The 24,097-nt window shown below is 39.7% G+C and overlaps 1 long non-coding RNA gene across 1 annotated transcript in view; it reads right to left on the bottom strand.

Annotated features, from left to right (window-relative positions):
* LOC308561675 overlaps positions 1 to 24,097 on the bottom strand; it is a 67,935-nt gene that overhangs the window by 32,707 nt on the left and 11,131 nt on the right. Inside the window, exon 2 of the long non-coding RNA XR_013999542.1 lies at positions 14,837 to 14,932. This is a non-coding gene — a long non-coding RNA (uncharacterized lncRNA). The remainder of the gene's footprint in view (positions 1 to 14,836; positions 14,933 to 24,097) is intronic.

Here is a 24,097-nt window from a genome sequence, read left to right as displayed (position 1 = left end):
AACAAAACCCTAAAACAAAATCATACTTAATGACTAAATAATAAAAGTATTTCCTTTAAAAACCAGGAAATGAGACCAAAGTGACTACAACCATCACTTCCATTCAATAAGGTAGAGATCCCAGTCAATGTAATAAAAGAAATAAAATGAAATATAAAAATTTTAATGACGTGACAAAACTATTCTTATCTCCAAGTGATAATTATTTATAGAGAGAATTATAAAGGAAAGCTAGTGAAACTAATAAAAATAAGTTCATCAATGTTAAAAAGTCAATATTCAAAGAACAGTATAATTCCTAAAAGCCAAAAAACACTACTTTGTAATTTTAATAGAAAAAGCTACCACTTAAAATAGCAACTTAAAAAAATAAACAAAAACCCTGAGCTCATGGACAGAGAGAACAGATTGATGGTTGCCTGAGGCTGGGAGTGGGAGGGTGGGGAAAATGGGTAAATGGGGTAAAAGGTACAAATTGCCAATTATAAAATGACGAAGTCGTGGGGATATAACATACAGTGTGGTGATTATAGTTAATAATACTGTATTACATACCTGAAATTAGTTAGGAGAGTGGATCTTAAAAAGTTCTCATCACAAAGAAAACAAATCTGTGTACGGTGACAGATGTTAGCTAGACTTATTGTGGTGATCATTCTGGTATGTTGTACACCTGAAACTAATATAATGCTGTATATAAATTATATCTCAATAAAAAAACACCGGAACCGAATCGGAACCAAACCAATCAACATATTTGTAAACATTTTCTTAGTTCTGATTCTCTGTCTTATGTCTTTTTCCTGTAGAATTGCCCCAAACTCTCTCTGAAAAAAGGCAAGCTATTCATGATTTAAAAAATATTCTTTAACAAATCCCACCAAACCCATATACGTAAACACAAAATGGAAGAATCATTTGGAGGGGAACTATACACTGCACAGCAGCCTCAGATCAGGTGTCAGGACAAATGGTTCCATCACAACTTTAACAGGAGACACCATGGAGGGGATTCAAACAGGGCAGGCTGCCAGAGTTCCTCTCACCTCCCGTCTGGCCACGAAAACAAAACAAAACAAAACATAAAAACACAAATCCTTAAGGAATATGACAGTAATAGGAACAGGTCAGAATCTGGGGGTGAAAAGTGTATTTTTGATGAAAAAAATTCCCCCACGTGATTCTGATACACTTTCCCCTCCATCAGACCAACAAAGCCCCTAGGCACTGGGTCAGATTTATTCTTTAAAATTGTTAAATATTTAACAAGTAGTTTATTGAGCACCTACTGTGTCATTGTCAGAAGTGAATAATCTTATACTTTGGCACAGAGCTTTCTGGGCACATTTTACTGGGAGCTGGGTTAAAGGACCAGCCGTAAAACTTAAAAGGTGATTCAACAGAACGTAAGAGGCTTCTCTCCCTTGAGGTGTGTGTTCACATTTCAGAAGGGTGAACCGGGGCCATCGAGATATCCCAGAGGTTTTTATAAACTCAGAGTCTCTTGACTTAGGTCATTGCTGGAAGTAATAATCTGTCCCCTGCCCCAGAAACTACTTTCAGGAGAAAACAAATGAATAAAGGTATTAAAAACTTATCAGTCACTAGGCACTCCGCTAGTTCCTAAGGACACAACTGTGAACAAGAGAAAGCACCGACTCGTGAGTTTGCAGTCTACTGTGAAAAAGAAAAGTAAATAATTATCACGACGTGGCATGGCAAGCCCATGACAGAAGGTGTGCGGGAGCTGGGAGAGGTCAGGAATCTAAACCGAGACTTGAAGGGTGAAGAGTCAGCCAGATGCCTTTGTGGAAAACAAGAAAATCCCAAACCAACCAAGCTTCAGTATCTTCACGTAACAAGAAATCCCACGGGAGGATGGCTCAGTAGCCAGACAGGCCAAGTGGCCCCTGCTTTCCTCCTCTCCCCTCCGCAGGTGGTGACTGGTGCCTGGGCTAGCTCCCTCCATGCCTGCAAGGTGGCTGCAGCTCAGCCCCAAGTGGGTGACACTTCCCAGGTAACTCTTCTCAGGGAGGAAAACCTTTCCCGAAGCCCCCCCACCTCAACTTCCTGTCCCACAGGCCAGCACTGGGTCACACGCTCACACTCAAACCATCACCTGGCAAGAATGGAACCTTCATGACCTGGAAGCTGGGCAGCTCTCCTTCCCCAAAGTACATGGACATGCAGAGAACAGCAGATTCTTGAGCAAAACTGAGTTTCTGTTAGAAGAGAGTGGTGGAAAAAAGAGCTGCAGGGAGAGCTAACAGAGTTATGTGCTACTGTCATTAGGTAGTAGTTTCCTTTTACAGAATATTATTTGGCACTAAAAGAAAACATACAGAAAAAAAGACCACCTTCTTCATAAACATCAGCATATACAATTTAAATTTTTTAAATTTTAATAGAGAAAAACTAAAAATAAATGAAACTAAAAGAGTATGAACTAAGTACCACAAAGGCTGGAGATTGCACAGTAACTGGGGGAGACCAGGTTTTGAATAACCAGAGGTAGTTCTGAAAGAAGAGAATTATGAAACGACCAAGAGGCTGGTTTATGTTTAAAGGGAGAAAGGTAAAAACTTAGGGATGAGTAGATAAGCTTATTTATCTGTAAGAGAGACTCTGTGGGGACTCCTAAGAAAATGCATGGGCAAATACAATGCCCACAAGGGTCTGTCTTGATGTAGTAAGGCACTGGTACATATCTGATGGGTAAATGAATGAATGAATGAATAGGCTTGGGTTTGAATACTATTTGACTGAAAACTACCAAAGATTTCTCATCAGAGGACACATATGAGCAAAACTATTTCTGTTGAAAAATTATTGTTTTTAACAAAAATGGACTAGAGGAAAATGAGACAAAAAGTGTAATCCACTGGGAAGCTACTGAAATCATCCAGGCATAAGGCAATCAGGGGCTGGGCATAGGGGCTCAAGAACTAAAAACCAGAATTACAATTTTAAAAGGAAGTGATTATACATACTTCGCTTATTTTACTTATACTGTCACAAGCACATAAAGTAGCGTTGCCTACTTTAGATTCATTTAGTACTGTGTTATGAAAAACAGGATGACTAATCTTTAATTCAGTTTAAGTGGTCCTGCATTTTAAGAAGCTTTTACAGCCCTTCAAGGGGCTTTCTACCGAGGTTTCATTTTCAACTCCAACAGGAAAGATGCATGACTAAACCGAGTCCATCAGAATCCTGGTCTCTGTGGCCTCCTAGTGCTAGCCATCTAGAATGACAGCTTCTGTAGTAATTTTTTTATTAAAATTGTACAGGCATACCTCATTTTATCACACTTCACTTTACTGCACTTTGCAGACACTGTGTTTCCTACAAATTGAAGGTAAGACCCTCCAGGAGCAAAAAAGTTACGATTTGCTAAATTTAGGTTCAGATGATGGTTAGTATTTTTTAGCAATAAAGGGTTTTTAAATTAAGGTATATGTACATTGTGTTTTTAGACATAATGCTATTGCATACTTAACAGATTACAGTATAGTATCAACATAACTTTTATGTATGCATTAAGGAAACAAAAATTCTGTGTGACTCACTGTATTGCAATATATGCTTTCTTCGGTGGTCTGGAACCGGTATGCCCATACAGCTTCATTCTGTCCTCTAGTTTTTCTTCTACATTTACATAAAATAACAATGACATCCCCCCAAATAACATCTCAGACACTATTCACAAGCATGCTCAGGCTATGATAAAGGTAAAAAAAAGATATCCACAAAGCTAAGTCACTGGATCATTCACACTTACGTTTCCAGCATTATTTCCTACGATAATCTGTGAGAAGCTCTCACTAGGGATCTTTCTGTTTCATTTCTGTTTCAAACAAGATTTTAATTATTGTTTGCTTATATCTAATATGCCATTTAGTCTTTATTTCACCCCTGGCAACTTTATTTATCCACTCTGCTTCTCTGTGACTATTCACTATAAAAGAGAAGTGCTTCTACCTGTCAAAGGCTCAAGTAACTCTCCCTAATCAAAGAATCTCCGATCTCCTGGCTGGAAGGGTTGCATACTTGGCAGAGCTCTTGCTGACAAGCAGTCCTGGTCACGCACAAATGCGGCTCCACTTCCAGGCAGACCCTGAGTCCCCCAGCCCTCCTGGGAGGCAGCAGAGATGTTCCAGCTAACCCAAGAAAAGACCACCAGGTCAGGGGGGAAGGCTGTGCATGGGCTGGCAATGTCGGCCACCAATGACATGATCAGCACAAAATATCCAGGTGTCTGTTCCATGGAACCATAAAGTTCTAGACACATAAGTAGCCTAAGTCTTCATGTCATCTGGACCCTTCATTCTATAAATGACAAAATATTTTATTAGAAGAGCTAAACTGGCTCATGGTCACATATCCTAACTATATTTAGGCATCTGGAGAATAGCCTGGGGATGAGTAAGTGATAAATACATAAAATCTAAGCAAACAAACAACACCATCTTCTCCAAAAAGGCAATACCGGGGAAAACCAAAAAAATTGTGTTGACCAAAACAAGTAACCATGGGTTATATGCCTCAGCTATGAATAATGTTTTTATAGTTCTACTAACGTAACACTGATTATTATTCAAAATGTAATTATAATGAGAGTGGAGGGCCCTTCGCATAGGATAAGGGTACATAAGAAAGATAAATCCTCTTCATCTATCCTGAGAAGTCAAAGATATTGCCTAAGACTGAAGAATTAAAAATTGGAAAGAGCAGCAGGCTATCTAGAGATTTGGAGGTAAATAATAAGAATCAGTTCTCAGAGCTGAACTCCCGAGAGCAGGGACTAGGTAGGGGTGAGAGGTGGGAGACAATAAGCCTGGTACAACTCCTGGACTCTTGGAATTCTGTGCATGTATAACTGAGATTAAAATTAAATTAAGTGACCAGAGAACAGGACCTCACGCTTCTGACTGTATAATACCTTATATATTTTTCATTTAAAGAAAATAGAGAGAAAACACTAATACTTTATCTAAACAGTTTAATTTATATTGTTCTTGTGGCTATTCATGTAAGGGAAAAAAACAACCCCACAACTATTCACCAACTAGATTGGGGCATATAAATGTGTACTAGGTGCTCGGAAAACATGAACAAGACCATCCCTGCAAAGGGTCACTCTGTATTAAAGAAACAGGTAAACACGCAAGTAACAAAAAAGCAATGAGATGAGCACCCCAACCCGGAACCGTTCTGTGAGCCTTGGTTTCCTCATTTGTAACATGCCTCATCAGGTTTTTGTAAATATTTAATGATTCAACTCATACAAAGTTCTTGGAACAGTGCTTGCCAGAGCATAAGAAAAATAAGGCCAAAAGGCAAACCCATGCCTGCCTGATTTTATTTTTTCATTTATTTATTTTAGGTTTTTTTTGTTAATTCTCATCCTAGAATATTTTTCCCATTAATTTTTAGAGAGAGAGGGAGGACGTGAGGGAAGAAGAGAGAAAGAGAGAGAAATATCCATGTGAGAGAGACACATTGATTGGCTGCCTCCCGAACCCGCCCGATGCAGGCTGGGGATCAAACGTGAAACGCAGGTATGTGGCCCTGGCTGGGAATCGAACCCAAGACTCCGGTGCACAGCCAATGCTCTAACCACTGAGCACACCAGTCAGGGCGCCTGCCTGATTTGAAAGTTCATACTCATTCCACTACATCACATTTGTAAAATAATCCTATTTTTAAAAATATTTTTATTTATTTTTAGAGAGAGAGGGAGGGAGAGGGAGAGAGGGAGAAAGACATCAATGTGAGAGAGAAACATCAACAGGCTGCCTCCTGTATGCACCCCGACCAAGGATGGAACCTGCAACCTGGGTATGCGCCCTGACCGGGAATCGAACTGGGGACCTTTTGGTACATGGGGCAACACTCAACCAACTGAGCCACACCGGCCACGGCTAAAATAATCCTGTTCTTTTCATTAACAAAAAATTTATTTTCCTCCTAGATCCAAATGGTATCCAGTAAATGGACAAATAGTGACTCATTATGTATGTAGATATAGAAATAGAATTGAATCTAAGAATAAAAAATCTTTTCCAGCTTTTTTCTTTTCTACTTCTCATTAATTATTTACAAATATTTCATTTATTTAAAACTAACCCCCTATGTCTTATGAGTTAGGAATAATTAAAAGTAGAGTTCTTGATTTATCAAGAGGTAAAATGTGGTAGTGAACTATTTTCAATAACCAGAAAATAAATTATGTATCACTAGATGGCACTGTACTAGATAATTTTTTCAAAAAAAAAAATTTTTAGCACAAGATCCAACTTAGCAAGTTAAAAGAATGCTTTCTTGCAACAGAAGAAGGTAAGATTATATTGCTCCTGTTTTAAGTTATTTCATGGCTTTAAAAATAAAGATATGGTTTAATGCAAAAGAAAACAATTATATAATCAGGTTAAATTTTGTTTTCTTATTCTGATATCTTAAATATCCTGGTATATTCTAAGAAGAAATAATTCTGAATGTCTCTCTTGTTTACAATACAACAAATAAGTACAGGAGCACATGGTGGTCTGCAGCACAGTAACTTGGGTAAGGTGGAACTACAGTTCCCAGAACTCCCTTCCACAAATGGGTCTAGATCAAAGTCGGCCAATCGAGGAATTTACCTGAGATTTGAAAGGAGGAGCTACAGCAGCAGCTGCTGCTCTCTGAAGTCATTACTCACTTCTTGGTTAGACGTGGTGACAGACACAGACACTGCTGGGTTCCAGCTCATCCTCACACCCCACTTTGGACCATGTTCAGCTCTTTGCTCCAAATATTGGACCTACAGACCCACAAGAACCTCAGGCCCATCACCACAGAGGTGGCATTCGAGAAATACTTAATGACTGACCAATGTATATTTTATTTTAGTAAGCTATAACAACACAGTAAACGACTTCAGCTCCTCACACAGCTTTAATGTATTGATAACGTGCCATTAATTTATAGAATTATATAACCTTTTGCATGTATCAAATATGACAACTTTTTAAAGAATAAATCACATCACAGAGTAATCAATGATATTAAATATTTAGAGATATTTGAGATGTCTGAGCAAAATAATGACCTAAGAAATCCAACTCTGCCGCTTCTTTACTATTTACCAAATTATTTAGCAGTGTCATCCATTTTGCCTGAAAACCCTCAAGCATTTAGAGCCACCTATCTTCAATAGTCAGCCAAATGCCTGAGTTTGAGAGCCAACCACCAAAATGGCTCCCTAACCTGTTTTGTTTTCAGTACTGATAAACTAGACCTACTGCTAGAATCCATGAGAGGTGCTTGTAACAGGCTTACTAATCGTGTATTAAAAGAATTGACGAGTTAACCTTCACATCCGTATCAGTCTGAGTCAACTCCTTTAACATCTGTGTTACCAGAAAATAATACAAACAAAACACCTAAGAAAATAAGAAATATAATTGCTAGACCACTTTTGTGGATTAAAAAGTAATAAGTTTTTTTGTTGTTCTGTCCTGTTATTTCTTGTGTTTACCTTTGGGAATGTCATTCAGTGTCATCCAGTCTGGGTGATTGCTTCCATACAGGTAACACCCCAAGTTGTATCTCTAACACTGAACTCGCAGCAAAGTCATAATGCCGCGGGCCCACAGGGCAACGTTCTCTTCATCTGTGTGTGTTGTTAATGTTTACAGAGGAATTCCTATGTTCCAAATCTTTACAACAGTTATCTCCTTAGATAATGCACTCCTTTGAGATAGGTAGGTACTATTATAGAGATCAAGGTGTTGACATGTACTAGATGTATAACCTAATAAGTCTTACAGAGATTGAGTAGCTTTTCCAAGGCTATTTACCTAGTACATGTCAAAATCAGGATCTGAACTTGGGTTGGGTCTGACTGCAGAACGCAAGTTCCCAACCATCATTTGATAGACATCAGACAACTTGAGAAATAAATGTCTGCCTCTGAGTCATCTCAGTACCCACTTAAAGCATTCAATGTACTTGTATTTCGTATGTGCCCACAGTTATCTGCGGACTACATGTATTCTGGGAAAAAGCTAGCTGAGGTATTGCCTGATGGCAAAGAATAATTCCTGCTTCAATTTAAACAAGAGAACACTGTACTGAGTTTCCCACAACTGAACAATGCAGACAATGCAGACAAAAACCAGAGGGTAATTCAACTAGAGTTATGTAACCTCTATACCTCAAATCTATGCTAGTCTTTAGTGTTCCAACTACATTGTAGGACAACCAGACAATATTCTACCTTCAGACACTACATTCTACTGACTCTCCTGGACCTTCTTCTGAAATGAATAGATCAGCTCCAGGTCTCTGCCCCTCCTGAGCATATTGTGGTTAAATGGGCCACATCCAGCCATGTTCTGAGAGATGACAAAGACTAACTTTAAGGATCAAATGCTGTGTAAAATAGGGTTCTTTTAGCCCTGGCTGGTATGGCTCAGTAGTCAGAGCAGTGACACACACACATTTGGATTCTGTCACCCTCCTTGAACTAAATGCATCAGAGTTTTGTCCTCTGAAGACATTGTATCCTGTTCTCTCTCCTCTGCTAGCAAGAGTCCCCTACCTGGTACTCCTAATGAGTAAAAACTGAGAGTCTGTTCAAATACACCAAGACATTTACTACTGTGCACCTTGGGAATATATATGCTATCCATTTAGACTACGTTTTAAGCACAGTAATCTCAGAACACAATCTCATGGTAGGTCTAGAACATGAACAGGACTCTCCTAGATCTTCCACCATTTTATTTTCCCCTTGGCCAGCAATTCCTTGGAATTAGACGTTTCTGTTAGGCCACCCTGCCTCCACTCCCAGACGCAGGCTGAGCCCTCCTCTCAAGTCCCGAGGTAAAGAGAGCAAGTCCTTTTTCCTCTGGGCCCCAGATCTAGTCATTTCAAGCCACTCCTCAGGCACTAGACGCCCCCCATCTAACCACTCAGTCTTCCTTCTCCTTGGGCGTATTCTCAGCCCCACTCCTGCTCTGTTTAGCGTGGGTTCTCATTTCTTGCCAGAAGTCAGTTTTTTCTACAACTCTGCCAGCATCACCCACTCACCTGACTCAGCAAGTCACACAAATTGCATACTTTAAAAATACCTCAGCTGTATCGTGAGCATTGTTCTTCCCTTCACATTTGAAGAAAACAATAAAGCCTGAACATCTGATTCCAGTTTAAGTCCCTGACTCTAAGTAGGCAAATGCCCCTTTTGCCCAAGACTTACAATGAGGAATTTCTCACTAGCCATTAACTAGTTGCTTTTCAAGGAATGCAGTCAGAACAAGAGAGGAGCCTGGAAATAAAGCAGAAGAGAATCTGCACTTCCTAGTCACCAGGATGCTAAACCACTTAAATTGTACCACTGCAAATTTTCTAATTCTGTCAATCTTCAAGAAGAAATAAAATGGAGAGAAAATAATTATCTATCATCGGAGATATGGTATTACTTGCCTGAAGGAAGAATTTAGGGTGTTTTACAGTCTCTCTGATTTATTCTTTGTTTTCATCATTACTTTAGAAGGTAATCTGATCCACTCTAATGATCCCAGAAAACCACTTATCCTTTCCAAGCACCCACTCTAAGACTGAACCTGGCTTCTCATTCTCTTTCTTCTTTAAACTCATTCCAGAAACAGGCTTCAGAGAATGACTTTCTAGAGTCAACATCAACTTCAGACTGTGGGTCTCTCCAACAATTGGACGCAGAATGGGGATGAAACTAAGACATTCAGCAGTGCTCTCAAAGCTTTCACAACACAACACTGAACAGAGATGCAGAGATAAGCTCTGCCTTCTAGCAACCCCCAAGTCCACTGGCCTACTTCCATGAAGGTCCTGAGTTCCAGAAATAACCACTCTCTAAGTGACTTTTTTTACTTTATCAGGATCATCTACTCAAACAACCTTAACATGTCATTGTCACTGATTAGATCTTTAAAGAAAAATGTCTTTCATTGGAACCGGATAGAGGATTGAAAATTTCAGAGAAGAATTTGTAAGTTAAAAACATCCTCACCAAGGCAAATATCAGATTGTGGCTTTTGCCTTCAAATACTGTAGTCAAATTACTTGAATATTTTGTTTTGAGACATCCTTAAAAATGAATGGCTATATAGTTTTCATTTTTAAAAATGTGCTCCTTTCCTATTCCTGATTAGGGTTAAAAGTATAAATTGAGTCCAAAAAAGTGTTTTTCCTTTAGAAATCTATGCTATAAACCTATCAACCTGGTTCTGTAAACTACCTCAGATAAATTCTAAGTTGTACAAATACACCAAAGGACCTTAAATAAATATGTGAATTCAATTAATTACACAAGTAATTCTCCACTTATGACAAATGTTTGATTCTCCTCTTAAAAGGTTAAATACAAAATAGGAACACTTTTAATGTCATGACCAGCCTTGTACATTTGCTGAACACCAGAAAAACCTTAAAAAAAAAAATCTTCATTATATTCGAACCAAAGAGATTTAACTCCTTTAAAACAACAGAATCAGCCAGGACTACTCTGAGCGCCGAAGGGTCATGAGCAGAGCATGGGGTCTGGTGTCGGGATGATCAGGATTTGAACCCTGGTTCAGTTAACTTGCCAGCGGTGTGACCTTGCTCAAGCTACTTAAATCTCTGAAATTCAGTCTCTTCAGTTACAGAATGAAAATAACACCTCACAGAGCTGTTGCGAAGTCTGAATGAGTAAAATTAAGCATTTCCGACTAACGCAGCACCTGACCAGTGGTAAATGGGCTGTATGTAATAAATTCGAATTCCTTTCTTCTACCGCCCCTTTCCCTGCAAAGAACCAATGTGGCAGGACTTGGGAACTTATCATGGTCATAGAATAGCTATGTTCTTGAAAAAAAGAAGTGTGTTTAAGTCATCCCGAAATGCCAATCACAAAGAACTTACACACCCCTATGTTCATAGCAGCACAGTTTACAATAGCTAAGATCTGGGAACAGCCCAAGCGCCCATCAGTAGATGAGCAGATAAAAAAGCTGTGGGACATTTATACCATGGAGTACTATGCAGCTCTAAAGAGGAAGGATCTTTTATCCTTTGGCACAGAGCACGGAGGGAACTAGAAAGTATTATGCTAAGTGAAATAAGCCAGAGAAAGCCAAGATCTTACTCATAGGTAGAATGTAATGAACAAAATGGATCCAGAGACACAGAAGCATGGAACAGACTGAGGGATCTCAGGGGGAAGGTGGGGAGGAGGGAGTAGGTGGGGAGAGATTAATCAAAGAACTCATATGTTTATAAGCATAACCCATGGACACAGACACTGGTCTGGGGAAGGCCTGGGGGTGGGGTGGAGGGGACCAATGGGGGTAAAAAGGGGACATCTGTAATATTTTCAACAATAAAGAAACTTAAAAAAAGAATACTGAAGGAAATTGTGACACACGCTACAACACGGATAAAGCTTGAAGACACTATACCAAGTGAAATAAGCCAGTCACAAAAGGACAAATACCGTGTTGGGGAGGGGAAGTGGAGAGGGAAGTGTCCGTGGGTACAGATTTCGGATGGGAAGGTGAACAAGTTCTGCAGATGAACGGCAGTGATGTGACTGCACTTAATGCCACAGAACGGCAAACTTATACAGAACAGAACAATTTACCATTTTAACTATTTGTATCTAATCAAACAAAAGCAAATACTTAAAAGTACTACGATTTAAAAAAACTTATTCTAAATTCTTTTGAAAAAATAAGTACTTAGTAAAATAATTATGCTGCAGTTTACCTCTTCCAGCTTCCAGGCTAGACAGAGCTACGGAAGCACAATCAGGTCACTCTGCTGTACCATTTGGTAGGATAATTTGCTTTCCCTTTTGGCCGAGGCCCTTGTTACCGGTCAATACCCCCCAGCGTGGCCCTGCTCAGCTCTCTTTCTCCGTTCCTACAATGGCTGTTCCAACCATGTGCAGACACATTCAGACCATCGCAGCACACTTATACTAAATACCTTATACTAAAATAAAGACGTTCCCTCTACCCTTCATGTGTAATCTACTCCATTTTAAATTCATTTTTATAAAAATGTAGTCTATACTCACTGTCTCTGCTAAGGCCCCCTGCACTGGGTCACTGAAGTGAAGTTTCTAATGCTACTCATGTTACAATTATTCTCACTGAGAGCCTCTGACTCGGTCAAATCCAATGACCTCATTTTACTTCTTACCCCAACTTGGCTTCTTGGTGGCATCTGACATTCGTTACTTCCCTTTTTGAATCTGTTCTTAGACGCACTTTTCCTGAGTGTGCCCTTTCAATGCTGAAGTGTCTGGAGTGCTTTGCTTGGCCCTCCCTCACTGCTCAGCTAGCTCTCCTTTTGCAACCTCACGCACTCACACGTGGGTGACTCCACACTCCGTGTCTTTCACTCCTAAACTTCAGAGCCACATTTCCAGCTGTCTGCTAGTTATCACCATTTGGATGCCCCGTTCTCGAAAGTCCCAACCCAACCCAAAGCTTCCTTCCTACTCTCCCATCCAGTGGTTAGAGGATTCAAAAAACCTACAACTGTTTTCTATTCTCCCCCTTCTCTCACAACTGCTCTATGGAGCTCCCGTCACTAAGTCTCACAAAGTCTACCTCCCCAAATCATACTCTACCCTTTCTCTTCTCTTCTACATCTCCACTGTCAATGCCTCAAGCCAGGCCCTTCCTCTCACTCACCTGGACTGCTGCACTAGTCTCCTAACCGGTCTAGTCTCTTCAGTTTATTCCCTTCCAGTCCAATTTCCACACGGTTGCCAGGCATTTTACTAAAATGTGAATCTGGGCCATTCCTCTGATTTTAAAACCTCCAATGGTTCCTCTCAGCCAGCGGGGCAAAGGCCAGCTACCAGCTTTATGCACACGCTCCTTCTGTGCTCACTTCCCCACTCCTCAACGCTCCCGAACTTCAAGAGCCCCTTCTCAGCTTCTCCAAAAAGGATCCTCCTACCTCTACAGCTGGGTACATGCCTCTTCTCCTCCACATGGTGAGCAAGTACATGCTCTTGAAGATTCAACTCAAATGCCAGTCTTCCCAGAGCTCCCGAGGCCAAACTAACTACATGCTTCCCGGACAGTTTGCACACGAGGCCTCTGCTGCCACATTTACCACATAGCATCACTTGCTTGTTTCTTGCTCCCAAGCCATCACTGAAACCTACTCAGTGGAGCACCTCAAGGCACAGGATCTGTGCCTTACTCATTTTCAGTCCACGCCAGACCCCTTAAGGCCCATGTGGTGTCTCTCAGGTCACAGATCTCCCAACCATCAAAGCTTGGTGACTTCACTGCCACACTGATGGATCGTGATGAGTGTGTCTGCTACACGGCATGGGAAAATCATTCATCTGTTTATTCAACTAACATTTATTAGATGTAGGATACCCAGATGAGTAAGACTTGACCCCTCCTACTAAGGAGTTCACAGTCTAGTAGGGAAAACAAGCTCATAAACATTTGTGTAACATGCTATAGAGGCCCAGTATTAGAGTTATTCCAGGACATCCTGGAGACAGAGAGGCCTGGAGGTGGACAATTAATCCAGCAAGTGTGGAGCACCAGGAACAGAAGAGGCCACTGGAGGGAGCTTCTGGGACTGATGGCACCGGAAGGGAAAGAGGACAGGATGGGTGGGAAACAGGAAAAGGAAAATATACCCATTAACCACGGTAAGTTTTTGTCAGATGCCCACCTACAAGTAGTAAAAGCCACGATATAATCTTTGCAAATATATCCAGATATTGAATTGTGAAAACAAACACCACAATCTGGGATCTCCTGAGATATCCTTTCTCACTCCCTTTTCTCTGTTCCTCTCTTTCTCACACCCACCAACAGAACAAAAAAATTTAACACTTGTAACGAAAACTACACGTGAGAACCTCCATGACTGTACTGACACGTTTAGAGTCCGTGCCACTCTTTTTATGCCACTTTCACTTATTTCTGTGGTATCCACACCGGTCTCTCAGCCTTTCCTCACGCTCCTCTTCCTATCCACCGTCCTCCAGCCCCTTTCATCTCTCCCAGAGCTCACCTCCCATGTACACTGCAGAACTAGGCTAAATCAATTAATGCCCCTTATTTATTCAAAGATAATGCTGCGAAAAACAAGCATATCTTTTTGCACTAAATAGGATTTATAACAGCAGTTCTTTCTTCACAGCATAAAGCCTACCATTTAATTTGAAACCACAGCTATTACTGTTATCCTGATTTAGTTTCTTTCAGTCTTTGGTGAACCTAAAGTTTTTTTCTTAAAAGAAAATAACCCTATCAGAAAAAAAACACACACAAAAAAAACAACCTAAATAATTATCACCGTACCATGTAGCAGAGAAAATTCAAGATTTAATTTCTGGTTTTGTGTTTTATTACATAATTCCTTGGGCCCATTTAATCTCAAATCCTTATAGAACTCTTGAAATATACTATGTTGCATAGTGTGACTCTTAAAATATTTTCATGTTCTCACTACATCTTATTAATTATTTTACTAATTTGAAAACAGGTTAAATACATGTGTAGATACATAAGATAAAATACATTTGTCAGCTATTATTTTACATTTGTCAGCTACTATTTTAATATTTACTATGTATTAATTGCATCCCTACAAGTTCAATTAACAAAGCACATAACAGAATTACGGAGAAAAGGGTGAGAAAAAATAGGTGATCCCTCATCTGGGATCTGATCTTGAAATCATACTAACAGGCAGGGATGGGGAGGAAGAGCACAGATAAGAGCAGTTAAAAGCAACACGTGAAGTTAAAAAAAAAATTATCAAGTATGTTACTTTCACTTACTGTTAAAAGATTCCCTGAAAGCAAGAGGCAAAATCCTACTTCATTCCTCGATCCAAGAACTGAGTAGCAGGACCATTCCAGGGAGGCTTGGTGGTGCTAAGAGAAAGCAAGATGGGTGTAAGATCTCAAAATCTAAATGATAAAAGGCGTGCCAGCCACTCATCCTCCCACCTGGAGCACTTTTTAGAACGTGAATCATCAAATTAAATGTTATAATCCAATTTCCAAAATCGTTCTACTCCACTTAAACTGCTGTCACCTCTAATAATCTTCCAGGCAAATGCATTTGTTTCAAACATCATTCTCTTCAGATCCTGCAACATCTGAACCTCTGGATCCGTCCACCTTCTCCTTCCAGACAGGAACACAGCTGGCTCGCGCCCCAAGGCCAGAGCTCCAGCTCCTGCTCCTACTCCCCCTCCAAGCCACGGCTTCCCCCACGGGCTGGGTCCTCCGTGCTCTGGCCTCTGCATACTCATCCCTTGCAGAATTCAGCCATCACTTTGGGATGACACATGTGAACTTTCCCTCTTCGGCTAGACGTTTCAACATGAGCCCTGGTTCTCCAGTTTCAGCTGCTTGGGAATTTCCCCTTAAATGTCTAAAACCAAACGAACACCCTTATCCCCTTAAAACTGCTTTCTCTTTCCAGTTACTACATGCCTGATCATTCTTAGATCTGGGCACGAGACCATTTCTGACTCTCATTTTCCTCTCCCTCTCTGTTGCATTCCTCATGTGTCCTACCTGGCCCTCTCTCATCTCCCTGGACTAACTCCATTCATTACTTCACTGCTGGATTACTTCACTAGGCTCTGCCTCCCCTCTCTCCCCTTTCTTCAGTTCATCTTTGACACTGCTACCAGATTAATCTTCTGCTAGATACCATGGTTTTTTCCTTTTCAAAATCACATCACCACTCCTCTTCTTCAGAACACAGATGGTGCAGTAGTTTTAAAATATGTTCCCAGACTCTCTGACACTCCTCTCTTTAAAAGGAAGAACCTAGCCCCTCCCCATGAATGTGGGCTGAACTTACTGGCTTGCTTCTAAGGACTAGAATGTGGCAACAGTGCTCCCTGGGCCCAAATCCCTGCCCCACAGAAACTGTTCGATAATAAACACGTATTGGTGTTTTAAGCACTAAATTGGGGGGCAATTTGTCACACAGCAACAGATTACTAATCCAGAAGAGCTCTCTGCAGTCGAGTGGATCAAATCCACACCTTGGAGGAACTCAAGGTTTTCCACTAACTGCCCTTCATCTTTGCATACAAACACACTGCTCTAGTCTAAGGCCAGTTATTCCAGACCTCACAGGTCAAATTCTGCCTCGATTTAGCCTATGCTAATCTCACAGGAAATGTCCTTCTTGATTCTCTCCGGTAAACTAAATTCAATACTTTCTTTTAGTCTACATTCAAAATCTACTTACCAAAGAAAATTTCTATTTTTTAATGCATATAAATAAACATATACCTGATTTCCAAAACTACGTTTAGATTATGTAAGGTATAAATCATGGTTTTGCCATCCTTATATTCCCCATATTAATCAACAAATAGATATAGACTTTTTGTTTAGAATTAACTTTCATGAGGCTTCTTTCAAAAAAAATTCTGGATGTCTTTTTAACAATGGTCATATACAATAAAGTTCACTTGACTTTAAAAGTGTCAAATAGTTTGAGAGGATAATTTGGTAGAATATATTACCAAAGAAATAGACATGGTCTATGAGTAAGCAATTCCATTTCCAGGAATCTATTTTACAGATATAGTAACACAAGTAAGCAAAAATATAGGTACAGTATAAGGATATTCTCCCCAGTACCATTTATAATAGAGATAAATCAGAAGCAACATGAAATACATCAGTAGAGAGAAAAATAAATTAGCATACAATGGACTACACCGTGGATCCATTTTAAAAAATGAAATAGGGTTGCATGTATTGACTGTTCCGATCTCCATGATATAATAAATGATAAAAGCAAGTTTCACAAAGAAAAGAAAATATTTAACAACAACTGTGAAAAACTCATCAGAGAAAAACTTTAAAACAGTCCTTAAAAAGGCACAAATGAAGACTTTAACAAATAGAAAGACATTTCTTCTTTTGGTATGGAACAAATCAACATCAAAAAATGTACAGATTTGCCCTAGCCAGTTTGTCTCAATGGTTAAAGCATCAGCCGGCACACTGAAGAGCCCCAGTTTCGATTCCAGCCAAGGGCAGCACTTGGTTGCAGGCTGAATCCCCAGCCCCAGTTGGGAAGCATGCTAGAGGCAACCGATCGATGTCTCTCTCACATCGATGTTTCTCTCTCTCTTCCTTCCATTCTCTCTCTCAAAAGCAATAGACAAAATATCCTTGGGTGAGGATTTTTAAAAAAGTATAAATTTAATGCACTCTCCACAAATACACCAACATTTATTTTTAATAGTGCTAAACAGTTGATACTGAACCTCCTATTAAAAATACACATGCACGAACAGCCAGAAAAACACTAAACGCTAGAGGGAGGACTAGTCCTCCCGGCCATTAAGCTATACTTCAAAGCCTCGATAATAAAAGCGTTCTACTGGCCCATGAGCACACAAACCAGCGGAGTAACACAGGAAGTTCAAAAGCAGACCCAAATACAGACGGAACTTCAGTACATATATGATAAAGAGGGCATCTAAAAATCACTGGAGCAAAACTGACTTTTTTGGTACCCAAAATGTGCTTATTGGGGGGGTTCCCCCACTCATCCTGATTCTGGGGCTGTTAGTGTTGCTTCCCTGGGAAGGAGCATCCTCTGGAAGCCTTGCTTTTCCTCCTGCCGGCTCACAGGACAGTGGAGCAGCCAACGCATGAAAATGCCATCTGTGGCCAAGGACAGTGGTGATTTTATAGCATCCTGGGCATTTCACACCCGTGACGTAGGGACTGGGGCTCTGCACCAGGCGCTTCTTCTTGTGTTTCCTCTTCTGTCTTCTGGCAGGGATGAAGGAGATGCTTTGCGACAGGCATGTTGTCATGGGGAGCCAAAAGTGACTTTTTAATAAGCAGTTAAAATAATCGGTTAGCTATTGTGACAAAGATAAAATGAGAGCCACAGTTTATACCGCACACAAGAACAGATGCCAAATGATCTAAATGTGAAACAGTGAAGCCACACAAGTACCAGAGGGGAGGAATGGGGAACGCCTCCCTAACCCTGATGTAAGGAAAGGTGTGCTAACTACAATGCAAAGTCAGGAAGGGTAAAAAGAAAACACTGACAATCTGATTGTGTGAAATTTTTAGCAGCATCTTTTACATAATGAAAAAACACAACCCATCATTAACAGAAGATGATAGGTAAAATGGGAGAGAATATTTGCCTCATTTCACAGATAAAGGGCTAATATACCTAATACATAAAGAACTCCTAAAATTGAGAAACTAAAGACTAATAAATTGACAGAAAATGGGCAGAGGACATGAATACACACACACACACACAGACACAGACATATATGTAAACGCACATACACATATTCATATACGTATCTCCCTTAAACACATGAAAAGATGTCCTATTACACTCATAAAAGAAACAGAAGTTGAAACTACATGGAGATGCTATTTCTCACCTATCAGACTGACAAAACTGAACAGTCTAAAAAGTCGCTCTTGGTTAGGCAATGGAGAAACAGGCACTCATGCAGAGCGAGACACGGCCGCCTCCAGGGCTCAGGCGGAGGAAGTGCCTACGGAGGGCCATTCCGGGCCAGAGAGCGAGGCCGTGTCGAAAGGGCATAGGAGCCAGCTCCAGGGCTCCCACCGGCCCAATCTAGGACAAGTTGAGCATCAAAAATAAGTACTGATAATAAAATAAGAAAAAAGTAAGAATCCATACGTCTACCCTGATGTAAGGAAGTGGGAAATAAGGGAACATTCACTCCTCTTTGTACAAGAAAGCCGACCAAAAAATGAAAAGGGAATAATGGAATTTTACATCATCACCGGGAAACCATTACAAGAATAATTGATTCAGGCAAGAATCACCCAGGGATTCTAAGGCCTACAAGTAAAAGTTTGAGGGCTAATCCGGTTTTAGCTAAAAACATCACTCCACAAGATAGTTATCGTCTGAAGGGGGGTAAAGGGTAACTGCACTGGACAAACCTGACAGACTGGGCGCCTTAACCAAGTGATCAAAGTTAACATCGCCAGCGTGGGACAGATGGACATCGTGTGCCTCCGGGTAAGATGCGCCGAGAAGAACACAATGTCCCTTGTGTAACACTTTTGCCAAAAGTACAAAACCGGAATCCAACCATGAGGAAGCTTCAAACAAACCAAAACTGAAGGACGTTCGTACTCTTCTAAAACGTCAAAGCCATGAAACATAAAGACCAAAAAACTGTTTCAGATAAAAGACCACATGCAACATATCATCCGGGATTCTCTTACTATAAAGGCATTTTGGTAATAATTGATGGAATCTAACCAAGGTCTATATTTAGATAGTATTACTTTATCATTGTTAATTTCCTAATTAAAAAAAAGAATGCGTAACATGAATCTAACAGTGAGGATACATCAGACAAACACAAAATGAGAAACTTTCTAATATTAAAAAAAAGGACAGGTACTCTAGTCTTCAAAAATGTCCATCTGATAAAGGACAAAGAAAAATGGTGGAAATATCCCTGATTAAAGGATATTAAACAGATATGACAACTAAATGTGATCTATAACCCTAGACTGAATCTCATACTATGGGGGGAGAATGTGACGAAGAACTTTATTAGCTCAACTGACAAAACTGAGATACAGATAACATATTAGATGAAAATATTTTAAGAATATAAATTTATGAAGTACTATTATGTAAGCAAATATCCTCATTCTTAGGAAATATACACTGAAATATTTAAGGGTAAAGGGCCATGATATATGTAACATTTTCAAATGATTCAGAGAGAAAAAATATATACATAAATATAAGAGAGCGCAAGAAAATATGCACAAATGATAAAGTAAATGGGGAAAATATGAATAGGTGAATCTAAGTAAAAACAGGTTTTTGCAACTTTTTAATTTTTAATGGCCATCCTCTAAATGAAATTATTCAGAATTAACATAAAATAGGTAAGATCAGTAATCTTAAAAAAAACACACACAACTACCCTAAGAGTTAGTGCTGTTTAACACTGTGAGATATCTGCACAGGGTAGTGGGGCTTTTGATAACTGATCACAAAGGGAACTGGAGAAGAATTCATCATGTTTATCCAGCACCACACTCTGGGAAAGATGCCGATTTTCGGCCCCAGGTTTTTTGACAGAATAGCCCCTATGTGTCAAAAGTTCTCTAACAAATTGCTGTATCTTGACGGAAATATCGATTGAAAAGTTCCAATTCTTCCCCATCTTATTTCTCTGTTCACCAAATAAAGTTTCTATCTACTGTTTATCCTTTCAACAAGCTGGCCATGGTACATCTGCCACTGCCAATTAACACATGGGATCCTCAGCCTCCTATAAGCTGGCTTGGCTAACTTCATTCAGTCTCACGATTCCCATCAACTCTGAAGGAACTGATGAAATCCAATTTTTTCACCCACAAAGTCTGTGCCTAGACACCTGATCAAACAGTGGAGAGTTCCTCTCCTCTTGAAGGCCTGCCTGAGCCATCAGTGGCTTCCCTCCCTTACAGGAATTTAGCTACCACTGTTGAAATGTTAACTTTCCAGAAGCATCTGTCAGGGGCAGACCATCTATCTCCATCAACCCCAGGATGCCTAACAGACACTGAGAGCAATTCAACACTCACTGATTAATAAACACTGGCCTTCAAGAGAAAAGGCACTAAGTACCAATCAATAACTTTGTGTTAATCTTATGAAAACAGAAAATAAAATGTGGCTGAGTTAACTCCAAAAGTAATTTTAATCTTTCATGCAATGTATTTCAAAACACTGCAGAATAGTAATTTTTAAGGATAAGTATCACAAGTTCACCATATAATTGTATAAAAACTATCACAAAAAGTAATCAGATTGCTATCACATGGAAATAATTTACTCAATAAGGTTTTCTTTTAGCTTTCACATGAAACCCAAGAAAGTGTCTTTTTAAAAATATCAAGAAAACAGACATTTTTCCTTAATGCTCATTTTTTTAGCAACTTTTTAAACATAAGTATCTTTTATCATCAAAGGTATTATGTATACAAAATATAAATTCTGAGTCCCATCTGCCATCTTCTGTACTTTTCTACTGAAACAAACTACAAAATTCTATTCTTGTTTCTCATTCTTAGAGGAGGAAAAAAAATATCCTTTACTCCAGTGATTTTCAACTGGTGTGCAACGAGAATTTTTAAAACATGCAATACCTGACTATTCAGTCAGGGGCACTGACCTCTTTAACCTTAGATTGTCAAATTAAAAAGACGACAACAGAAAACACAGCAATAGCCGGCCGGTGCAAATGCCCTGTCTTGAAGCATAAATATACAGGTCATATTAATAGAGTTGCATCTTACTGGTCGCATCACATAATAAAGTTGCATCTGACTGGTTAAATCTTGGTACCAGAAATCCTTATACACAAGTATAGGCACCTGATTTTTTTTAAAGTCACTTTGGAGCAAAAAGGGTAGGTACTATTTTTTTCTTTGTAAGTCAATCAAAATTATACCTATTATTTTGACTAATCGGCAAAGAAATAATTTTTTGGTGTGCTGCAGAATATTAGTAATCAGTTTATGTGCCATGAGATGAAAAAGGTTGAAAGTCGCTGCTTCACTCCAAGGCGAATACACAACCTCCTCCTGCACCACCTTCCTTTCCGCTTCCCTGGGGGAAACCCAGCCTTCCCGGCTCTGGTCAGGCCACCAAATCCCTCCTCTCCACATCGGCAGCTCCTGAGAAAGTATCTTCTTACATCATGAACATCCTTTTTCATTAAATGGCACAAAACGCAGATTTCCTTCAAAATTAAAGAGAAATATTCTCCTGCACCTTCTCTGCTTCAGGTCCCACTCACCGGATTTCTTTAGGACAGAAAGAGATTACCCTAAGGGCTACAATTAGTAGTGGTATCAACATAAATCTATGCTTGCTTACTTACTACTTACTTTTGAGTAAGTAATATATTCAAATAGCTCAAAATTCCGAAGGTAAAACAGGGTATTCAGGGCAGGTGTCCCTGTCCTCCAGCTACCTCCCCCCTCCTCTGAGAGGCATAAAATGCTGGTTCATTTTTATCCTTCCAGACACACACACCTGTTTATAAATAATTTCTTAATTCTTCTCTGCCTGTCCTTACTTAAGATTGTAGCTTTAAGAATACAGCATATCAGAATATTAATAAGCTTTCTCTCTACTTTTATGACTGCATATGACTTCTTAAATACGTGCTCGAGTCTCTTGTGCCACCAATTCATTCAATACACAGTGTCACACAAATCTGCCTGATTTTAAAAAGGAAAAAGAAATACAAGTTCTACCCCCAAATTTAAATATTTTATATATATATATATACACACACACACATATATGACCGTGTTGTTATATCAACACTAAACTTCTTGGGGGTAATAATGTATTGTGGTTATACTGAGGAAAGTCCTCTTTAGCAGGTACTTAAACGTGAAATGTCATGGTTTCTGCAACTTGTATTCAATTGGTTAAGAAAGTAACACAAATATACACACCACATTTGAGTCAAAACGTACACAGAGCATGTGAGCTAGTATAGCAAAAAAGTTAACGATTAATCCAGAAGGGCATATGTGTTCAGAGTATTATTTTTCTGAAAATTTGAAATTTTCCAAATAAAAAGATGAGGTAAAAAGGCTCTGGTACTTTCATGGGGTCCCCTCATTTGCCACCTTAAAACATAGAACGGTCGCTTCCCAACTCCCAAGCCTGCATCCTAACAGAGCCCAACCACATCATTTGCAATTCTTTTCTTTTTTTAATTCTCACCTGAGGATACAATTTTTTATTGATTTTTAGAGAGAGAGAGAAACACCGATGTGAGAAGCATCGATCGTTTGCCTCCCATACATGCTCCAACAGGGGATCGAACCCACAACCTAGGTATGTGCCCTGACCGGGAATCAAACCCGCCACCTTTCTGGTGCATGGGACGATATTCCAACCAACCGAGCCACCCGACCAGGGCTCTTTAGCTATCCTTAACTATTTGTCCTTCAAACTGCTCAAAAGTCATGGCTCCTGGGGTCTTCCCCCACTGCCTCAGTGCTTCTCCCTATCGTAGCTCTCCTTGTCTCTGAGGTCCTCAGACATTTACGGCATCTCACCATTTCATGGCCTATGCACCGGACACCCAGCCAAAGAAAAACTCGTGATGAGTAACTCTTTTGTAATTTCCAGTTAAATGTGATACACATAATAGGTGTTCAAAACTTTTTTGAAAGTGTTTTGTTTTTTAAAAAACAAAAAAGGGCATGGGAACTACTCCTGACCAATGGGGGGAGGTCCCAAAGCTCAGTTACAGTCTTCTTGGAAAAGCATCTCCAGTCTCCTTAGCTTGTTCTCTATACTTGACACTCATCTCATCTTTCCTATCCTCCCAGATTGTCACAACTGTCTTCTCTCTGACACAAACAATGACAGACTATCCTACTGAGAATGGAAAAACCTGTTTCACAACCCCAAATAAAGCCACTCTAGAAGTTAGAATAGCCAAATTCTCTCAATTTTATTTATATGACATGACTCTCTAACACTATAATAAACCATAAACCATTTGAAAAAAGCACCTCTCAATTACCTGTCTAGGGAATATTCCTTCACAGTACCCTTCCACCAGTTTGAAGCTAGGGAGACCTGCTTCTGAATGCGTTTACTTGTTAGTCAAGATAATGCTAGAGACATTTGAATATACAGGCAACTATCATGTTGACAGCTTGTGTCTAACAACACTACACTTCGGAAAAGTTGATTCACTAACAAAAAATACAAGTGACACCTACTAAAAAATAGGAACATTATCTACTTGAAATAAGACTCAAATTGAAACTGCACAAATATACAATAGAAAGAATCTGTATCTATGTCAATTTCCTCTCCTGAGTACAAGTCACAGGCCTAGACGGGACCTTCAAGTTCAACCCTCCCAAAACTGACATAGAGGTTCACACCCAGTCCAACATCTCAGAACTAATGAAGTCAAGCTAGGTTTAGAGCTCACATACTTTTCTCAGGCTTCTCTTGTACCTCTAAATTTCATAAATATGACTTGCTGTCCA

Source organism: Miniopterus schreibersii (assembly GCF_964146895.1).
Source record: "Miniopterus schreibersii genome assembly, chromosome: 9".
In the NCBI taxonomy this organism is placed as follows: Eukaryota; Metazoa; Chordata; class Mammalia; order Chiroptera; family Miniopteridae; genus Miniopterus; species Miniopterus schreibersii.
The sequence above is the reverse complement of the archived record's forward strand: the minus strand, read 5'-3'. Positions and strand labels throughout refer to the sequence as shown.